Consider the following 10,244-nt stretch of genomic DNA (forward strand, 5'->3'; position numbering starts at 1 on the left):
GCACACAACGCAAAGAAAACAGAATCTGTCAAAAACAGAACAGTCTATAGTAATCTGGATATTTTGAATACTTCTGTAACTCCAAAAATTCTGAAAAATTTAGGACCACGTGATATATTTGTATATTAATCGTCTGCAAAAAGAATCAACTCAAAATCACTGTTCTGTTAACAATGAGAATTATTTTCGTGAGCGCAAAAGTTTCTGTTTTCAGCAAGATCAAACAACTATCACCCAAGAAGATCCTAAAGGCTTTGCTTGGCACAAACACTAATTAAAACACAAAAAACACAATCATAATAGTAGCATAATCTTGCTAACACTCAAGAACAGAAAGAAAAAAGAAAAAAATAAATTTTATTCATTGGGTTGCCTCCCAAGAAGCGCTATAGTTTTACGCCCCTAGCTAGGCATAAAGCAAGGATCTAAGTTTTGTCATCCGTGGTTTTGGAAACCTTTGTGAGGGTTTTCTCAAACTCGGGTGGCTCTTTGCGTTTCCCTAAATTCTCAGGAAAAGATACCATCTTGAGATCCAAAATATCCAATCGCTTATTGCAAAGAGTAATCAAAGTATTCATGTGATTGATACTACCATTAAGATGTTTGGGGGGTTCATTATACTTTTGCAATTCAACCATATGTTTGTGGAAATCACCAAGTTTGTCCAACATTTGAACTCCCTATGGGGTAAAAGAAAACCCCTTCTTTAGAGGTGGAAGACCCAAAATTCCTTCTGGTAATTCATAGGCAGCATTAGCATCAAGCTCAATAAAATTCTCTTTAGCTGCAAAATCTAAGAGTTGTCTATGATGCAAAGCCAATCCTATGTAAAAATTACGAAGCAAGATCTTAGGGTCCCCCTTTAAATTGCAAATACGATAGGATGCCATAAGCCTATACCAAGCATCTTTCAAAAAAATTCCTTGTATTTGCTTGAAGTATAGAACTTCAAAATCTAGTGACAAAGGAGGGGTAGACACTCTAGCCATCAGGACTAGGAAGCAAGAAAACAGCGAACGAAAAAGAGGACGAATAAAACGGCAAATTTTTGTGAAGTGGGAGAGAGGAAAACGAGAGGCAAATGGAAAATAATGTAAATTGCGAGGAGATGAGATTTGTGATTAGGAACCTGGTATATGTTGAAGATCCTCCCCGACAACGGCGCTAGAAATTCCTTTTGATGGCGGCTTGAAGCTACGTCGGTATTTCCCCAAAGAGGAAGGGATGATGCAGCACACCAGCGGTAGGTATTTCCCTCAGTGATGAAACTAAGGTTATTGAACCAGTAGGAGAACCAAGCAACACAACTTAAACAACACCTGCACACAAATAACAAATACTTGCAACCCGACGTGTAAAAGGGGTTGTCAATCCCTTTCGGGTAACGGCGCCCGAGATAGGCAAACGGACGTGGGAGAGTAGTAAATATTGATAGATCAAACACCAAATAAAATAAATTGCAGCAAGGTATTTTTGTATTTTTGGTTTAATAGATCTGAAAATAAAATCAAAGGAAAAGTAGATCGCAAGGGCAAATATATTAAAGAAGAGACTCGGGGGTCGTACGTTTCACTAGTGGCTTCTCTCGAGAAAAATAGCAAATGGTGGGTAAACAAATTACTGTTGGGCAATTGATAGAACTTCAAATAATCGTGACGATATCCAGGCAATGATCATTATATAGGCATCACGTCCAAGATTAGTAGACCGACTCCTGCCTGCATCTACTACTATTACTCCACACATCGACCGCTATCCAACATGCATCTAGTGTATTAAGTTCATGGAGAAACGAAGTAATGCAATAAGAACGATGACATGATGTAGACAAGATCTATTTATGTAGAAATAAACCCCATCGTTTTATCCTTAGTAGCAACGATACATACGTGTTGGTTCCCCTTCTGTCACTGGGATCAAGCAACGTAAGATCGAACCCACTACAAAGCACCTCTTCCCATTGCAAGATAAATATAGATCAAGTTGGCCAAACAAAACCCAAATATCGGAGAAGAAATACGAGGCTATAAGCAATCATGCATATAAGAGATCAAAGAAGACTCCAATAACTTTCATGGATAAAAAGATAGATCTGATCATAAACTCAAACTTCATCTGATCCCAACAAACACACCGCAAAAGGAGTTACATCATATGGATCTCTAAGAGACCATTGTATTGATAATCAAAAGAGAGTCAGGAAGCCATCTAGCTACTAACTACGGACCCGTAGGTCTACAATGAACTACTCACGCATCATCGGAGAGGCACCAATGGAAGTGGTGAACCCCTCGATGATGGTGTCTAGATTGGATCTGGTGGTTCTGTACTCTGTGGTGGCTGGAATTGATTTTCATTGACTCCCCTAGGGTTTCTGGAATATTGGGGTATTTATAGAGCAAAGAGACGGTTCAGGGGGGCACCCTAGGTGGGCACAACCCACCTGGGTGTGCTTGGGCGCCCAGGCGTGCCCTGGTGGGTTGTGCTCTCCTAGGAGCACCCCCAGGTGCTTCTCCGGCCCACTGGATGTCTTCTGGTCCAAAAAAATCTCCAAAATGTTTTGCTGCGTTTGGACTCCGTTTTGTATTGATTTCATGCGATGTAAAAAACATGTAGAAAACAACAACTGGCACTTGGCACTATGTCAATAGGTTAGTACCAAAAAATGATATAAAATGACTATAAAATGATTATAAAACATCCAAGATTGATAATATAACAGCATGGAACTATCGAAAATTATAGATACGTTGGAGACGTATCAGAGTGCCGCCGGGGCAAGGATCGTGACGGCGATCTACATCAACAATCTTGCTACCATCAACACCAACTTTCTCCCCTTCTATGCAGTGATGTAACACCCCTTCTCCCCGCTGTAATCTCTACTTAAACATGGTGCTCAACTCCTATATAGTATTTCCTAATGATATTTGGCTATCCTATGATGTTTGAGTAGATCCGTTTTGTCCTTTGGGTTAATCGTGATCTTGGTTGGTATGATTGTATATTTTATTTATGGTGCTGTCCTACGGTGCCCTCCGTCTCGCACAAACATGAGGGGTCCCCGTTGTAGGGTGTTGCAATACGTTCGTGATTTGCTTATGTTGGGTTGTGAGAGTGACATAAGCTTAAAGCCGAGTAGGTGGGTTGTTGCTTATGGGGTAAAGAGGACTTGATACTAAATGCTATGGTTGGGTTTCACGGCCTTAATGATCTTTAGTAGTTGCGGATGCTTGCCAGGGGTCCAATCATAAGTGCATATGATACAAGTAGAGAAATTATGTTAGCTCATGCCTCTCCCTCATATAAAATTGCAAGAATGATTACCGGTACTTGTTATCGATTGCCTAGGGACAAATGACTTTCTTGTTGACAAAAGCTATCCACTTTTATTACCTTGCAATTAATTCGTAGTTTTATTCTCGCAAAGTACTCATAGTCTTATTCTTGCAAAATAGTTTCATACTTGTTCTAGGTAAAGCAAACGTCAAGTGTGCATAGAGTTGTATCGGTGGTCAATAGGTCTTGAGGGAATATTTGTTCTGCCTTTAGCTCCTCGTTGGGTTCGACACTCTTATTTATCGAAGAAGGTTACAAACGATCCCCTATGCTTGTGGGTTATCAAGACCTACTGCACCTACTGAAAATATTGAATATGAAATTCCTTCGGGTATGATAGAACAACTGCTAGCTAATCCTTATGCAGGAGATGGAACCGAACATCCTGATATGCACTTGATATATGTGGAACAAATTTGTGGATTGTTTAAGCTTGCAGGTTTACCCGGAGATGAAGTTACGAAAAAGGTTTTCCCTTTATCTTTGAAGGGGAAAGCAATGGCATGGTATAGGCTATGCGATGATACTGGATCTTGGAATTGGAATTGATACGTCTCCAACGTATCTATAATTTTTTATTGTTCCATGCTATATTATATTCTGTTTTGGACATTATTGGGCTTTATTATAAATTTTAATTTACTTTTGGGACTAACCTATTAACCGGAGGCCCAGCCCAGAATTGTTGTTTTTTGCCTATTTCAGAGTTTCGCAGAAAAAGAATATCAAACGGAGTCCAAACGGAATGAAACCTTCGGGAACGTGATTTTCAGAACGAACATGATCCAGAGGACTTGGACCCTACGTCAAGACATCAACTAGGAGGGCACGAGGTAGGGGGGCGCGCCCTCCACCCTCGTGGGCCCCACGTTGCTCCACCGACGTACTCCTTCCTCCTATATATACCTACGTACCCCAAAACTACCAGATACGGAGCCAAAAACCTAATTCCACCGCCGCAACCTTCTGTACCCGTGAGATCCCATCTTGGGGCCTTTTCCAGAGCTCCGCCGGAGGGGGCATCGATCACGGAGGGCTTCTACATCAACACCATAGCCTCTCCGATGATGTGTGAGTAGTTTACCTCAGACCTTCGGGTCCATAGTTATTAGCTAGATGGCTTCTGCTCTCTTTTTGGATCTCAATACAATGTTCTCCCCCTCTCTCATGGAGATCTATTCGATGTAATCTTCTTTTGCGGTGTGTTTGTTGAGACCGATGAATTGTGGGTTTATGATCAAGTTTATCTATGAACAATATTTGAATCTTCTCTGAATTATTTTATGTATGATTGGTTATCTTTGCAAGTCTCTTCAAATTATTAGTTTGGTTTGGCCTACTAGATTGATCTTTCTTGCAATGGGAGAAGTGCTTAGCTTTGGGTTCAATCTTGCGGTGTCCTTTCCTAGTGACAGTAGGGGCAACAAGGCACGTATTGTATTGTTGCCATCGAGGATAACAAGATGGGGTTTATATCATATTGCATGAGTTTATCCCTCGACATCATGTCATCTTGATTAAAGCGTTACTCTGTTCTTATGAACTTAATACTCTAGATGCATGCTGGATAGCGGTCGATGTGTGGAGTAATAGTAGTAGATGCAGGCAGAAGTCGGTCTACTTGTCTCGGATGTGATGCCTATATATACATGATCATACCTAGATATTCTCATAACTATGCTCAATTCTGTCAATTGCTCAACAGTAATTTGTTCACCCACCGTAATACTTATGCTCTTGAGAGAAGCCACTAGTGAAACCTATGGCCCCCGGGTCTATTTTCCATTATATTAATCTCCCAACAACAAGCTATTTCTGACGCTGTTTTTATTTTGTTTTCTTTACTTTGCATCTTTATCATAAAAGTACCAAAAATATTATCTAATCATATATATCAGATCTCACTCTCGTAAGTGACCGTGAAGGGATTGACAACCCCTTTATTGCGTTGGTTGCGAGGATTTATTTGTTTGTGTAGGTGAGAGGGACTCGTGCGTGGCCTCCTACTGGATTGATACCTTGGTTCTCAAAAACTGAGGGAAATACTTACGCTACTTTGCTGCATCACCCTTTCCTCCTCAAGGGAAAACCAACGCAGTGCTCAAGAGGTAGCAGGAATCGATTGAAATTGGAGTTCCACCAAAAAAATTATCCCATGCATCTAGTTCATCGTGATCGAAATTATATATATAATTTTTGGCCTCGTGAAGGAGAAAGTATCGCTCTAGCTTGGGGGAGGCTTAAGTCAATGTTATATTCATGCCCCAATCATGAGCTCTCAAGAGAAATTATTATTCAGAATTTTTATGCTCGGCTTTCTCATAATGATCGATCCATGCTTGATACTTCTTGTGCTGGTTCTTTTATGACAAAGACTATTGAATTCCATTGGGATATTTTGGAAAGAATTAAACGCAACTCTGAAGATTGGGAACTCGACGAAGGTAAAGAGTCAGGTATTAAGCTTAAGTATGATTGTGTTAAATCTTTTATGAGTACCAATGCTTTTCAAAAGTTTAGCACTAAATATGGACTTGACTATGAGATAGTAGCCTCCTTTTGTGAATCATTTGCTACTCATGTTAATCTCCCTAAAGAGAAGTGGTTTAAATATCACCCACCTATTAAAGAAGGATTTCTGGCGCCATTGCCGGGGAGTTTACGCAAAAGTCAACATACCAAGTACCCATCACAAACCCTTATCTCCCGCATTACAATATTTGCCATTTGCCTCTCGTTTTCCTCTCCCCCACTTCACCCTTGCCGTTTTATTCGCCCTCTCTTTTCCGTTCGCCTCTTTTTCGCTTGCTTGTCGTTATGGCTAGTCCCTTATCTTCTCCGTTGTCTCCCGAGAATGAAGTTCTTAATTTTAAACAAAGGGAAGGAGAAAATTTAAAAGACGCTTGGTATAGGATTTGCAATGCTCAAAATAGATCTACCAGGAAGCAATCCACTTCCGTTCTTCTCCGCAATTTTTATGTAGGCACTACTCCTTGGTACAGATATATCCTTGATACTATTACCAGAGGGAATTTCTTAGGTAGCCATACTTTTGATTCTTATAATTCTATGATAGATTTGTTTGGCTCACCCCCTCTTATGATTAATGGAACTATGTTAACTTTGGAGCATGTAATGCAAAGACTTGAAATAATTGAAAATAAAGTTGCTACCGTAGAGCTAATTGAAAATTTGGATAAAAAGATCCACAACCGAATCACTCAATATGGATCTAAAGTAGGAGTCACTTTGAAAAATATTAAGGAGAAGGAACCCATAGTTAATGAGAAAATAAATCAGGATTCCACTAGAATCGATAAACTTGAGAATATCATTACCAACTTGGGAACCGCTTTTTCTTCCGTAAAGAATACTACAAGTCCTCCAACTAAAATTGCCAAGCTTATGTATGTTCCTAAAAATAAGGGTGAATCCTCTAGTAAGGAAAATGCAGATCTCAAATCTATAAGTTTTCATCCCAATCTTTTTGCTATCATTGAGGAACCATTTGCTACAAATGAATTTTTCGATCTTGTGCCTAAAATTTTGATAATTAATAAAAAGAAAGAAACTCCTAAGGATGATATATGCCTCATTGAAGGATTGCCTACCAAAGATGGCAATACCTAGATCTATCCTTGCTATTATGCCTAGCTAGGGGCGTTAAACGATAGCGCTTGTTGGGAGGCAACCCAATTTTATTTTTTGTTTTTTGCTTTTTTCTTCTTGTTAGGAATAAATATTTTTTCTAGCCTCTGGTTAGATGTCTTTTTATGTTTTAATTAGTGTTTGTGCCAATTTTAACCTATAGGATCTTCTTGGATGATAGTTATTTGATCTTGCTGAAAATTCCAGAAACTTTCTGTTCACAAAAATAATTGTTAAAAATCACCAGAACGTGATAAAATATTGATTCCAATTGCTTCTGATCAATAAACAAATTGTCTAGGTCGTACTATTTTGGTAGATGTTTTGGAGTTCCAGAAGTTTGCGTTAGTTACAGATTACTACAGACTGTACTGTTTTTGACAGATTCTGTTTTTCGTGTGTTGTTTGCTTATTTTGATGAATCTATGGCTAGTAAAAGAGTTTATAAACCATAGAGAAGTTGGAATACAGTAGGTTTAACACCAATATAAATAAATAATTAGTTCATTACAGTACCTTGAAGTGGTGTTTTGTTTTCTTTCGCTAACGGAGCTCACGAGATTTTCTGTTAAGTTTTGTGTTGTGAAGTTTTCAAGTTTTGGGTGAAAGATTTGATGGATTATGGAACAAGGAGTGGCAAGAGCCTAAGCTTGGGGATTCCCATGGCACCCCAAGATAATCTAAGGACACCTAAAATCCAAAGCTTGGGGATGCCCCGGAAGGCATCCCCTCTTTCGTCTACTTCCATCGGTAACTTTACTTGGAGCTATATTTTTATTCACCACATGATATGTGTTTTGCTTGGAGCGTCTTGTATGATTTGAGTCTTTGCTCTTTAGTTTACCACAATCATCCTTGCTTTACACACCTTTTTAGAGAGACACACATGACTCGGAAATTATTAGAATACTCTATGTGCTTCACTTATATCTTTTGAGTTATATAGTTTTTGCTCTAGTACTTCACTTATATCTTTTAGAGCACGGTGGTAACTTTTGTTTTATAGAAACTATTATTCTCTCATGCTTCACTTAGATTATTTTGAGAGTCTTAAACAGCATGGTAATTTATTTAAATAATCCTAATATGCTAGGTATTCAAGACTAGTAAAAACTTTCTTATGAGTGTGTTGAATACTAAGAGAAGTTTGATGATTGATGATTGTTTTGAGACATGGAGGTAGTGATATCAAAGTTGTGCTAGTTGAGTAGTTGTGAATTTGAGAAATACTTGTGTTGAAGTTTGCAAGTCCCGTAGCATGCACGTATGGTAAACGTTATGTAAGAAATTTGAAACATGAGGTGTGCTTTGATTGTCCTCCTTATGAGTGGCGGTCGGGGACGAGCGATGGTCTTTTCCTACCAATCTATCCCCCTAGGAGCATGCGCGTAGTGCTTGATTTTGATGAATTGTAGATTTTTGCAATAAGTATGTGAGTTCTTTATGACTAATGTTGAGTCCATGTATTATACGCACTCTCACCTTTCCATCATTGCTAGCCTCTTCGGTACCGTGCATTGCCCTTTCTCACATTGAGAATTGGTGCAAACTTCGCCGGTGCATCCAAACCCCGTGATATGATACGCTCTTTCACACATAAACCTCCTTATATCTTCCTCAAAACAGCTACCATACCTACCTATTATGGCATTTCCATAGCCATTCCGAGATATATTGCCATGCAACTTTCCACCGTTCCGTTTATCATGACACGTTCATCATTGTCATATTGCTTTGCATGATCATGTAGTTGACATAGTATTTGTGGCAAAGCCACCATTTATAATTCTTTCATACATGTCACTCTTGGTTCATTGCATATCCCGGTACACCGCCGGAGGCATTCATATAGAGTCATACTTTGTTCTAGTATCGAGTTGTAATCATTGAGTTGTAAATAAATAGAAGTGTGATGATCATCATTTTCTAGAGCATTGTCCCAAGTGAGGAAAAAAAGAGAAAGGCCAAAAAAAAGGAAGAAGGCCCCAAAAAATGAGAGAAAAAGAGAGAAGGGACAATGTTACTATCCTTTTTACCACACTTGTGCTTCAAAGTAGCACCATAATCTTCATGATAGAGAGTCTCTTGTTTTGTCACTTTCATATACTAGTGGGAATTTTTCATTATAGAACTTGGCTTGTATATTCCAACAATGGGCTTCCTCAAATGCCCTAGGTCTTCGTGAGCAAGCAAGTTGGATGCACACCCACTTAGTTTCTTTTGTTGAGCTTTCATATATTTATAGCTCTAGTGCATCCGTTGCATGGCAATCCCTACTCCTTGCATTAACATCAATCGATGGGCATCTCCATAGCTCATTGATTAGCCTCGTTGATGTGAGACTTTCTCCTCACGCTCATGTATTGCGTGAAAGTTGAAAAGGTTTGAGATTACTAAAGTATGAAACAATTGCTTGGCTTGTCATCGGGGTTGTGCATGATGAGAGCATTCTTGTGTGACGAAAATGGAGCATGACTAAACTATATGATTTTGTAGGGATGAAATTTCTTTGGCCATGTTATTTTGAGAGGACATAATTGCTTAGTTAGTATGCTTGAAGTATTATTATTTTTATGTCAATATTGAACTTTTATCTTGAATCTTTCGGATCTAAATATTCATACCACAATTAAGAAGAATAACATTGAAATTATGCCAAGTAGCATTCCACATCAAAAATTCTGTTTTTATCATTTACCTACTCGAGGACGAGCAGGAATTAAGCTTGGGGATGCTTGATACGTCTCCAACGTATCTATAATTTTTTATTGTTCCATGCTATATTATATTATGTTTTGGACAATATTGGGCTTTATTATACACTTCTATATTATTTTTGGGACTAACCTATTAACCGGAGGCCCAGCCCAGAATTGCTGTTTTTTGACTATTTCAGAGTTTCGCAGAAAAAGAATATCAAACGGAGTCCAAACGGAATGAAACCTTCGGGAACGTGATTTTCGGAACGAACGTGATCCAGAGGACTTGGACCCTACGTCAAGACATCAACCAGGAGGGCACGAGGTAGGGGGCGCGCCTACCCCCCTCCCCCCAGGGCACGCCCTCCACCCTCGTGGGCCCCACGTTGCTCCAACGACGTACTCCTTCCTCCTATATATACCTACATACCCCCAAACTACCAGATACGGAGCCAAAAACCTAATTCCACCGCCGCAACCTTCTGTACCCGTGAGATCCCATCTTGGGGCTTTTTCCGGAGCTCCGCCGGAGGGGGCATCGATCACGGAGGGCTTCTA

The sequence above is a fragment of the Aegilops tauschii genome, chromosome 5, assembly GCF_002575655.3.
Source record: "Aegilops tauschii subsp. strangulata cultivar AL8/78 chromosome 5, Aet v6.0, whole genome shotgun sequence".
NCBI lineage: Eukaryota > Viridiplantae > Streptophyta > Magnoliopsida > Poales > Poaceae > Aegilops > Aegilops tauschii.